The 11,313-nt window shown below is 39.2% G+C and overlaps 1 pseudogene; it reads right to left on the bottom strand.

Moving 5' to 3' along the window:
• Positions 1–9,190: 9,190 nt before the first annotated feature.
• Positions 9,191–11,075, bottom strand: LOC104863716 (annotated as a pseudogene).
• Positions 11,076–11,313: the final 238 nt, after the last annotated feature.

Below are 11,313 nucleotides of genomic sequence, written 5' to 3'. Positions count from 1 at the left end.
ATTTGCTTATGTGGTTCATAAATAATTCTGAATGTGTATACATTCACACAGTAAAACATGCAAAACACACTCTGTAAAAATTCCCTGGGATTAATGATGTGCTCAATGAATGTACTGAGTATTCTAATCTATTTGAATAATGATGGGAGATAAAATTTTCTGACTTTGCCATACTTTTCACAATACACTGAAGTATAATAAAAGACAAAGATCTAGAAATATCACTTCATCTTCAACACTTATGATTTGAAATTTTTACTTCTTTCTAAAGAGGAGCCCATCAAAATGGAGTTTCCCTGAGGTTTGGACAACTTGGGATATAATTATTTCAATAACAGGCACACTCTTACCTGCAAATTTCAGCCTCTGGCTACTACCCTCCTGTAGGCATCCTGACAGAATTCACAAAGACTTCCTTCCGTCTTTTGTCTCAAAGAAATTTCCAATGACTCAAATGCTATCCCAGCAAAGTAGGCGTTTTTAACCAAGCTGCCCCCAAGCCATTTGCATTAGCCTGCTACTGAGACACAAGGGACTCGCAGAGGTCACTGTCAGTTGCTGCTACTGATCCTGAAGCAAAGGAAGATTTTGCTTCACAATCACAGTTATGTTCAGTCGTGAGAATACACAGCTGAGGGATTCAAATCCTACTGCTGCTATTTGGACGCTTAGTTTTGTCAAGAAGGCAAGAGATGGAGCACTATTCTAAGAGATATTACTGAATTAAGAAGTTTTTTAACTCCCAGGCCTGGGATGTAGCTCAGTGGCATAGTGCCTACCTGGCAAGTGTGGGGTCCTGAGTTTGATCCCCAGTACTAAGAAAAAAGAGTTCAACTGAGTGGCATGAGAATACTTTGTTCAAAAGCTTTCCCAGTCATAAATATCTCCTCGGAGTAACTGTTTTAAATCCCTATAAAAATCATCTGAAATATTCTGTAAAACCAATACATAAAATCATTAGAAGTTTAAAAACAAAAATCTTACCCACGGAAGAGAATATCAATTGTTACAATAATCAAGACTTTTTCTTTTCAAATCACGGTGAGAGAATTGAACTTAAATGAAGCTAAGTGGGTAAACATGGTGAAAGAGGCACTGCTCTTGAGCCCTTATCTGACCAAATTGTTTTCATAACATATTTACCTCACTAGGTAAATGCTTTCCCTGTAAGATGTATATCCTGAAAGAACACTGTCTCCTATATAAGGAGTACCAGACCCATGGTTAGAAATGCTCTCAAGTGAGATAAAATTATACACATTGCTCTGTTTGCTACAGATTCAATCCACAGGAAAAAGAGGTAATGTAAACACTCCTCTGCTGATGCTGCTTATAGAATGCAGCTGGAAAACATAACCTTGAATGCTTCATGTCAGCTGATGGAAATGTACCAAACTCAAGGTTACCTCCACATCAAGAAAGCTTCACCCTACTGGGAAATGAGGTCTGCTTAAACCACTAACACTAACTTTTATTTTATGATTTATGGACATAACAAGATGTTTTGTTCTGTTCTGTTTTATTGGGCATAAAGGAAAGGGATGTAATATTATCTACCATGAAATCTGGACACTTCTTTCTTCAGCACAGATTCTAAGTCTATTTCTGACCACCTCCACTGCATCCATCCTAGTCCAAGCCTCCTTACTAATGCCACTGGTGCTGTCCTTGCCCCTCCACCTCATTCTATTCCCAATTCTATAATCACAGTGGCTTATTAAAATAAATGTTAGATCAACTTTATTGCTTCACTCAAAAAACTCATACCAAGTTGATCCCCATCTCACCAGGAATAAAAATCAAATTCCAACAGGAAGCAGCCAATCTGGGATTTTAACTCATTCTGATTCCAGGACCTGGTCCCTTAATAACAGCTTCCAAGAAGCTTTGAACTTTGACATTGGCATTTGCTTAGTTCTTATTTTTATTTGCTCACTGTTCTCAAAATAGATCTGTACTATTCTGCTGTTTTCTCATAATATAGAATCCTGCCATATCCTTCTTCCACCGAGGCCTGCTTTTTCCTCCCTATGTCACATTAAGAGTCTTTCCCCACCTTCCAACACCCACCCTCTACCCTCAAGTATTATGTATCCATCATGCATTTATTCATCCATTCAAGAAGTATCTAAGGATTACCTACTATGTGCCAGACACAAGGAATAGTGAGAAACTCTATCTTGAATCTCAGAGCTCACAGTTTGATAAACAGAGATGAGCATTTGCAGACTGACAGAAGGTGCAAGTAGAGACAGAGAACTCAGAGATCAGAGCTGTGATATCTCTGAGGTGACAGCTAACAAATGTGCTGAAAACCCCTCACAGATTAAAAATGTGCATTTTAAACAGAAAACTTCGCTCAGAAGAGTGATGCTAATGGCAGTAACTCCAAGTCCTGTATCAAGCTGATAGGTTTGATATATTAGGATAGGGACGCTTTAGGGAGACTTTCAATTAACGTCAGATAGGCCATTGCTCATTTCGACTACATAAAGGACATTTCCTTAAAAAAAAAACAATGCTTTGGCCAGGTATGATGGTGCATGCCTATAATCCCAGCACTTGGTAGGCTAAGCCAGGAGGATCACCATGACTCTGAGGCCAGCCTGGGGTACATAGTGAGTTCAAGGCCAGCCTCAACTAAAGAGTAAGACCCCGTTTCAAAAATACCAAATAAATAAAAGCAATATTTTAGGAGCTAATAAACATTGCCAGTACCTGCCTTCAAAGTTGCCTATTTTGTACCCATGTGTACTCATTTGGGGGAATATGTGATCCATGACCCATCCTAATCCATATAACAATAAGCCAGAATATTAATATGTTAGATTACTATGAAGAGTACAAAAGTGAAATGTTGGAACAGCACAAAGGTACCAAGTTTAACAAAAATCAAAAGATTCTGAGAATAAATGTTGAAGAGATGTAAAGTTGGGGGTTATGAAACTATACTAAAACGGTCCAAGCTTAATGGTGATAATTACCAAAATATATTACAAGATACATATATGATTTTTTCTTTTCAATATATGAGAAAACTTTTATAGTTACTTATCCCAGTGACAAGTATCTACCTAAGAGAAATGAAAACTTATGTCCAAGCGAAACCCTATACATGGATGCATATAGCAGCTTTATTCAAAACAGTCAAAAAGTGGAAACAATACAAATACCTTTAAATAGGTTACTGATTTAACAAACTGGTACATCTTACTCCTCAACTATAGTTGAATAGCACTATAAAATGAAATGAACTACCAACATATATAACTTCAATAAATCCTAAATTTTGCTAAATTCTGTAAGTCAAACTCAAAAGCTATACATTGTAAGATTCTATTTATATAGATATAAAATTAATCAATTGTGGTCAAGGGTTACAAGGTTTGACTTATAGACACAGCACAAGAGATTTTAAGGGATGTAGAACTATCCTTTATGATACTAGTAGATACATTATTGCATGGATTTGTCAAAACCCCATAGAAATAAACACAATAGTGAAGTTTACTGCATGTAAATTTTTAAAATTTCAAACAGAATTCTGGGGAAGGTGTTATACTACAGAGTGTGACAAATGAATCTAACTGTATTAGAAATGAATCTTATAATGAAAAGGATGGGGATGAAAAGAACTAAACTAAATAATTTTAGAAAACTGAATTTTGACTGCATAATAAAAGGCTAAAGGCAAAAGGAATAGAATACACTTACATACAAACACTGTACTTGAGTTTATAAATTTTCTTCTCATAGTTGTATGGCTCATGGATTCTATAACTGCTCTATTTACATAGTAGGAATAAAAATAAATAATATATTTATAGATAACAAGGAACAGGTTTTTTTAGTGTCCAAGTGAAAAAGATACAAATAGGGAAAGGGAGAAGGTGAAAATGAGCACTATGATCCTGGGTTGGAGTTGTAGGTATCAGTATGGATTTGTGGGTTATTTCTTCATGTAATTCAGACAGGTACATAAATAAATGTAAACATTTATATTCCTAATTTGTTACATATATATATTTCCTAGCTATAGCCATTTAAAAGGATTTAAAAAAGAAAAGATTATAGGATTTGTTGAAAGAACACAGGATCTAACCTGAAAGAAATTCCTATGGCCAACTTGTGAGCAATTTGAGCAACAACTAGAAGATGTGATAACCCAATGAATGAAATAAATATCCACTAATCTGTGCTGCTATGAATAAATAAATTAAGAAGTAGAGATAACTTTCTTATAGAAGCACTGAAATTAATAGAGGTGAAAGCAAAGAGGAACAGAGAAAACAACAACTACAATATCACAGTAATAATGGTTGTGGACAAATTCAACTGATGGATGTTAGCTTGCAAATCTCAAGCAACAAGAGGTTGTTTGCATACCTTCTATGTATCTTTCCCAAAATATTTAGTAATAATAGAAGAAAAATTAAGTTTAGGGGGAAGAATCATTACAGACACCACCTGATAATGATCGAGGTTATCATTACCCACAACACATAGCAACATCAGGAACTGTTGATAGAATACAAAGAAGGGCAGATCACCACTATGCTATCTTTTACAATAATGCATAACTTAATCTATTGATGAGAAATCATTGGAAAAGCTCTAACAGAGAAATATTATAGAAAAATTGGCCAGTACTTTCAAAAATATAGAGGTTCCAAAAGGAAAAAAAATGGAGGTAAAGTCTTTGCAAATAGGAGAGGGTGGAGTGGGTGAAGAGAGGGCAGGGACAAGGGGAAAAAATGAGAACCAATTTCTGTCATGTAAGGGAACAAGCTCCCAATGATGAATGTAACTGTAGTGTATCCTTAAAAAGTACCAATAAACTTAATAAGATTAAAAAAATATATCATGGTCCTAAAAGACAAGAAAACATTGAAGAATTGTCAGACTGAAAAGGCTAAGAAAAGATGACATATTATCTCCAACGTGAGGTCCTGAGTTGGTTTCTGGAACAGAAAAAGGAAATGAGTAGAAAAACTTCTGAAATCTTAATAAATTCTGTGGGTTAGTTAATAGTATTGCACCACATCTATTTTCATACTTTCAATAATTCTTCCATGGTTTGAAGCAAATATAAGTGGAAGCTGGGTGAAAAGCAGAAATAATTTGTACAATGGTTACAATTGAGCTAAGATATCTAAAGTCTTTCCAAAATTGAATTACATTTCAGCAAAACAAAACTAGGAAATCTAGTAAGGAAAATTACCAAATGTAAACTCCTATTAGCTAAGAGAATAGCCCTTCATATATAATTGATGCGAAAGAGCATCACGAGAGCCAGGGATTTAGCTCAGTGGTTCTGCTCCCTGCCTCGCAAGTGCAAGGTCCTGAGTTCGAACCCTGGTACACAAAAAAATCACAGTTTAGAATTAAGAATAATAAATGGGCTTATATGTCAAGTCTTTATCTGCCTGATATCTATCAAAGTTATTTGTGTCAATTTCTGTAATTCAAGCAGTTTTCTTACCATTTAAGTGAACATATTGAAGAAATAACTGTTGCTGCCTAAGTATAGAGATACTGAAAGCAATGTATTTATTCATAAAGAAAAATAGTATTTCTTAAATTTCTTCCCCTGAAAAGATGATGTGGTTGTCAGTCACCATGGAAACTAATCAGAAGACTTGAAACAAACAATCAACGGTCCAGAACTACTTTGGTTCCAGTGTCACTAGAATGGAAATTAGGATAAGGTAAACATAGGAGTCAACAGGGCACCAAAAAGCATCCTCAAACTAGATTATTTAAACCCAGATTAAGAACTTAATACATATAATTTCAAGGGGTACCTAATACCTTGGGTCTCAAGAATAACAATCAAAACCATGATAAATAAAATGGCTACAATTACTAAACATTTGACACATTGTTTAGATTAACACATTTAGGTGATATTACTAATATTATCCCAGTAAATAAAAGATAAAGAAAATACTCTCCACTGAAGTTACATACATAGCCCAAGTCTCACAAACAATACACAGTAGAGACAGGCTCTTAATCTAGATAATCATGGTCCAATAACCATGGCTCTAATTTCTACGTTATGGTGCCCCTCATAAAGTCTAATGTCAGAAAGCTCTCACTCTGATATACTTAAGAATTGAGAACCATATTGAGAAGTATAAAGTTCTTTAATACCGATTTGCCAATTTGTGCTTTGTATATTAACAAGATCATGCCTTCTGCTGAGTCCATATTACATATCCAATTTGAAAATTTGCAAAAATATCACTTGTGCAGCAATTCACATGCTCATGGCGTGGTACTATTTTCTAAGTATAAGCAAAGTCATAGAACAGCCATTCAGCTCACTTTTTCTTCCTCATTGAGTTTATTGGTACATTTTAGGTATACAGTACAGTTACATTCATTATTGGAATCTTGTACCTTCACATGGCAGGTCTTGGTTCTCATTTCTTCCCCTTGTCCCTGCTCTCCCTTCACACCCTCGTCCCCTCCCCATTTACAAACACTTCATTTCCATTTTCTCATTTTCTCATGTTTTTTTCTTTTCCCTTATTACCTTTCCCCTACCCTTACCACTTCCATACACTTTTAGCCCCTTTCTTCCTATTTCACATTGTCAATTATATCATTAGGATCTTATGCACTATTATAGTTTATTCACACCAGAGAAATTATTCGGTATTTACACATGTGACTTATTTGTCTCACTTAGGAGTATATCCTCAATATCTATCCATTTTCCTATGAATGAATCTAATCAATCAGCTCACTTTTGCACTTGGGTTTAAAAATGATACCTGTGTAACTGTGAGAACAGTAAACTAAGAATCCACCCAAGTGATACCCTGAGGAAATTCTCAAAAAGCCTAACCAATCCCTAAATTTAATCTTCTGGACAATGTTACAGTTTTTTAGCTGGATGTCCCCACAAACGCTCATGTGCTCACACCCAGGAGATGATTGGATCATGGGGGTATGGTACTTATCAGTGCAGAAAACAACTCTGAGATTCCATCTCAGTTCAGAAAGAGTGCCTACCATCAAGAAATTAACCAATAACAAATGCTGGCAAGGCTGTGGAGAGAAAGGAATTTTTCTCCATTGTCGGTGGGACTGTAAACTGTAAACTATGAAGATCAGTATGGAGATTTCTCAAAAGACTAAAAGTATAAATTCCATTTGATCCAGATATTCCCCTTCTATGTATCTTACCAAAAGTGTCAAAGACATCATACTACAGTGATACATGAATACCCATGTTTATAGCAGTGGAATTAATAATAGCTAAATCTTGGAAACAGTCTCTATGTCCATCAGTAGATGAATGGATAAAGGAAAGGTGGCATTTATATACAATGAAGTACTACTCTGCCATGAAGGATAAACTTAAGTCATGTTTAAGAAAACGAAAGCACCTTAAGAACATAATGTTGCCGGGGATTTAGCTCAGCGGTTCGGTGGCCTGCCTTGTAAGCACAAGGACTTGAGTTCGATCCCCGGTACCCAAATAAATAAATAAATAAATAAATAAATAAATAAAAGAACATAATGTTAAGTGAAATATGTCAGATACACAAGCTTAAAAGCAGGTCTTGGTTCTCATTTCTTCCCCTTGTCCCTGCTCTCCCTTCACACCCTCGTCCCCTCCCCATTTACAAACACTTCATTTCCATTTTCTCATTTTCTCATGTTTTTTTCTTTTCCCTTATTACCTTTCCCCTACCCTTACCACTTCCATACACTTTTAGCCCCTTTCTTCCTATTTCACATTGTCAATTATATCATTAGGATCTTATGCACTATTATAGTTTATTCACACCAGAGAAATTATTCGGTATTTACACATGTGACTTATTTGTCTCACTTAGGAGTATATCCTCAATATCTATCCATTTTCCTATGAATGAATCTAATCAATCAGCTCACTTTTGCACTTGGGTTTAAAAATGATACCTGTGTAACTGTGAGAACAGTAAACTAAGAATCCACCCAAGTGATACCCTGAGGAAATTCTCAAAAAGCCTAACCAATCCCTAAATTTAATCTTCTGGACAATGTTACAGTTTTTTAGCTGGATGTCCCCACAAACGCTCATGTGCTCACACCCAGGAGATGATTGGATCATGGGGGTATGGTACTTATCAGTGCAGAAAACAACTCTGAGATTCCATCTCAGTTCAGAAAGAGTGCCTACCATCAAGAAATTAACCAATAACAAATGCTGGCAAGGCTGTGGAGAGAAAGGAATTTTTCTCCATTGTCGGTGGGACTGTAAACTGTAAACTATGAAGATCAGTATGGAGATTTCTCAAAAGACTAAAAGTATAAATTCCATTTGATCCAGATATTCCCCTTCTATGTATCTTACCAAAAGTGTCAAAGACATCATACTACAGTGATACATGAATACCCATGTTTATAGCAGTGGAATTAATAATAGCTAAATCTTGGAAACAGTCTCTATGTCCATCAGTAGATGAATGGATAAAGGAAAGGTGGCATTTATATACAATGAAGTACTACTCTGCCATGAAGGATAAACTTAAGTCATGTTTAAGAAAACGAAAGCACCTTAAGAACATAATGTTGCCGGGGATTTAGCTCAGCGGTTCGGTGGCCTGCCTTGTAAGCACAAGGACTTGAGTTCGATCCCCGGTACCCAAATAAATAAATAAATAAATAAATAAATAAATAAAAGAACATAATGTTAAGTGAAATATGTCAGATACACAAGCTTAAATATCAGATGAATTCTCACATATGACAAATTCAAAAGAGAAATAAATTACAGATAAAAAATAAATGATAGATAACAGGAAACAGGATATATAAATTTTGCAGATGGGAGGGGTACTGAGAGATGAGAGAGTAGGAGGAAAGGAGATGAAGCAAGAATTAAGATGTGTTATGAACATGTATCAACTCATGATGAAAGTAATCATTATGTACTATAAATATGTACTAATAAAAATAATACAAAAATTAAAACTATACTCAGATGCCAGAAGTTCTTGTTAAGCCACAAGTTCTGAATAGTCAACAAAGATGGATTTCAATCACTAATCAGGAACATTCAATTTAAATCATTTCTCTTACAGAAAGGCCATAACTCTTTTTGGAAATTATTGCTTTTATTATTGTTTTTGTGAGCCCGGAGAAGCCCTTGGAAGAAGACACAGATCATCGCCAGGCCAGCCCTCCTGGATCACAGCACTCTGGCCCTGAGCCCACTCCAGGAGCTCTTAGCCTTGGGCAGACACCCCTCAGCCCTACCGGGATGAGGGGCTTCTGAGGGCGCAGCACTAGAGCCACCCCTGCTCTGTCCCCTGCATTCAGCCCACCCACCTTGCCTCTCCAGGCTGATGTCTATGACACCACACTTGACTTCCATGTGTCAGCTCAAGTTGTCCCAGAGCAGCAGGGGCACTTGTAGGGCTTGCTGCCTGTGTGCAGGTGCATGTGGCCTAGCAGGTTGTACATGCAGTTGAAGGATTTGCTGCATACCTTGCAGTTGAATGACTTCACGGATGAGTGCACAGTCATGTGGGTCTTGAAGGTCTGCTTCTGCATGAAGGTCTTGAAGCAGATATGACACTAGACGGCCAGACACTGGTGTGGATCACCGCATGCCACTTCATGTTGGCCTGCAGGGTGAACTCCCAGCCATATACTTCGCATCTGAATGCCTTTGCGCTCTTGTGGGTGAGCAAGTGCAGCTTGAGGTGGTGGATCTGGCGAACTCCATGCCGCACTCAGTGCACACAAAAAGCCGCACATTCTGGTGCTTGAGCACGTGGTTCTGCAGCTGACTGCAGTGGTGGAAGGACTTGTCACACTCGAGGCACTGGTAGAGAGAGGGTTGGGCCATGGTAGGAGGCCAGGTGGTGTTGAGCTGGGTCAGTGTGGAGAAGTCCAGACTTCACTTGATGCACCTCGTTGGCCTTGAGCTCGCTGGGGTAAAGGAAGCCACTGCCACAGAGGTGTCAGCTATAGAGCTTGACCTCGGAGTGCAGCAGCATGCGGTGCTAGAGATGGCTGGACTGCATGAAGGCTTTGTGGCACATTTGGCACTTGTGGGGCCGCATGCCCTGGTGTGTGAGCAGGTGCATCTGCAGGTGGCTGGGATGCTTGAAGAGCTTGCTGAAATGCGGGCACAAGTGGGACTTGATTCCATTTTGGCCAAGGATGTGCATCACCAGGTTGTACTTGGACATGTAGGATTTCTCTCACATACGGTACTGCCAGTCCTGCCAGTGGACCACCTCCACCAGATAGGAGTCATTCATCTACACACTGAGGTCCAGCTGCCCAGCTGGGCCTTCTTGTGGTCCTTCACCATGGAGCCTGTGGCATCCACCTTGGATTCATCCTGCCATATGAAGTCCTTGCTCCAGCTTCACTAGCGCTGGGGAGGCCATGGTGGGGACCTTGGGGTCACTCAGGGGGGGAATGGTGGGGTGGCTCGAAACCACACTCCGCAGGCCAAGCCTCTGACCCAGGCATTGCTGCGCTGGGCTCAGGGAAGCCGTCCTGGCCTGGGCTGGGAAAGTGAGGATCACAGGGGGCCACATCCATCTCCTGCCTTGGAGTTCCAGGCAAGTGCTGGAGCATCTGGGGCTCATGGCTCAAGGCTCTGAGGTTGATCATCTTGGCAGCAATGCTCTGCACCAGGGCCATGAAGACATCCTAGGCTATCTGGGCAGGGGCCTCGGGTGGCCCTGCATCCTTGTCACCTGCATCTCTTCCTCCTCCACCTTCTCCAACTTGACCTTAGGCACCAGCCACACAGGCACCCGGGTCTTCCACAGGGTGTGTTTCTCAAAGGCTGCCTCCACTTCCAGCACCTTGTCCTCTGCAGGATCCTCCAGGGCCCACCCGTTACAGGCCAGCTAGTAGACATTAGGGCCAGGCAGCCAGGACTCCCAGTGGCTGCTCTATACAGCTCCAGCCCTAGGTCCAGGTAGAAGGCTTCTGTGCTTATGGTGTCTCCGAAGAGCTCATTTTCTGAGACCAGGCCCAGCACTTCAGCATACTCCAAGCACAGCACCACCACAGCGTGTGTCTGTGTCCAAGTCCATGTAGCCCTCCATCCCACGGTGGCTGGCTAGGAGTGTATCACCTGGTCCTGGTGTGGTTCTGCATGTCCTGGGTGCCCACTGCACTGCCAGACAAAGTCTATTCTTAATGCTTGTGGTGATTTTACTACAGTCTCTACAATTCTGAGGCAGCATAACCTTCAACTTTAGCAAGTAGCTGGTATATAATTGCATGAATATATATAAGGTTTACTTATCAACTTTCCGGATGAACCAAATCGAAAAAGGATTA

The sequence above is a fragment of the Fukomys damarensis genome, unplaced genomic scaffold, assembly GCF_012274545.1.
Source record: "Fukomys damarensis isolate Sample0158 unplaced genomic scaffold, DMR_v1.0_HiC HiC_scaffold_39, whole genome shotgun sequence".
Taxonomy (NCBI): domain Eukaryota; kingdom Metazoa; phylum Chordata; class Mammalia; order Rodentia; family Bathyergidae; genus Fukomys; species Fukomys damarensis.
Note: the sequence above shows the minus strand (reverse complement) of the source record. Positions and strands in the feature narration are given on the sequence as shown.